Genomic DNA, 1047 nt, shown 5'->3' on the forward strand with positions numbered 1-1047 from the left:
GAGGCATGCTCACGCCAATGGAAAGCGTGGGATTAAAAAAAGAAGCTCCTGTGTCACCGTGGACCATCTGGCTGGGAGGGGGGGGTGACTAATTGCATTGTACGACACAGCATCTAAAAATACAACTAAGCACGTTGAGAAAGTTCATGCAGTGAAGTTAGATGGTGGTAGAACCTCTACAGCTCAGACCCAGCCTGAGTCACCAGGAAAGGAGCACAGGCAGAGCATCATGCCAAAATTCGAGGTCTGGGTGACCCCAAAGGAGCCCGGAGTGATTTGTCACAGAATCCCAAAACCTCCCCAGCGCAGAGCAGAGGGGAGGAGCACCTCCCTGCCCTGTTAGGAGTGTCCCCCATGGGCACACTGTCGGCTCGAGGTCCATCTTTGGTCAACTGTTGGTCAACCATTGGTCAACCATTTGTTTACTGCTGGTCAACCACTGATCAACCACTGGCCTTCTCCACCACCAGGGCACACTGCTGGCCCATAGGGGCAATAGCTGGTCAATTGATGGCCATCTGTTGGTAAACCAGAACACCATTGGCTTTCTTGGCCACCAGGACACACTGCTCACTCACAGTCAACTGATGGCCAACCAGAACACCACTGGCCCTCTTGGCCACCAGGGCACAGTGCAGGCCCATAGTCAGTGGTTGGTCAATTGCTGGTCAACTATTGGTCAACCAGAATACCACTGTCCTTCTTGGCCACCAGGGCACACTGCAGGCTCATGGTCAACCCTTGGTCAACCTGTTGGCCACCATTGGCCATCTTGGCCATCAGGACACACACTGCTGGCTCACAATCACCCTGTTGGCCACCAGGACCCACAGGTCCTTCTCCACAGGGCTCCCTTCCAGCAGCTCAGCCCCTGACCTGCACCGATGCATGCAGTTGTCCCTCCTTGGGTGCAGCACTTTACACTCACACTATTCCCATTAATTTGAACAGTGCCATGCACACACCTGCAGCTCATCACAAAGCACATCTGATAGAAGCGGGCCCTCTGCCACGACTGCTTTGACTCTTGAGAAAAGCCATCTGTGC

Source organism: Gallus gallus, chromosome 34 (genome assembly GCF_016699485.2).
Source record: "Gallus gallus isolate bGalGal1 chromosome 34, bGalGal1.mat.broiler.GRCg7b, whole genome shotgun sequence".
NCBI lineage: Eukaryota > Metazoa > Chordata > Aves > Galliformes > Phasianidae > Gallus > Gallus gallus.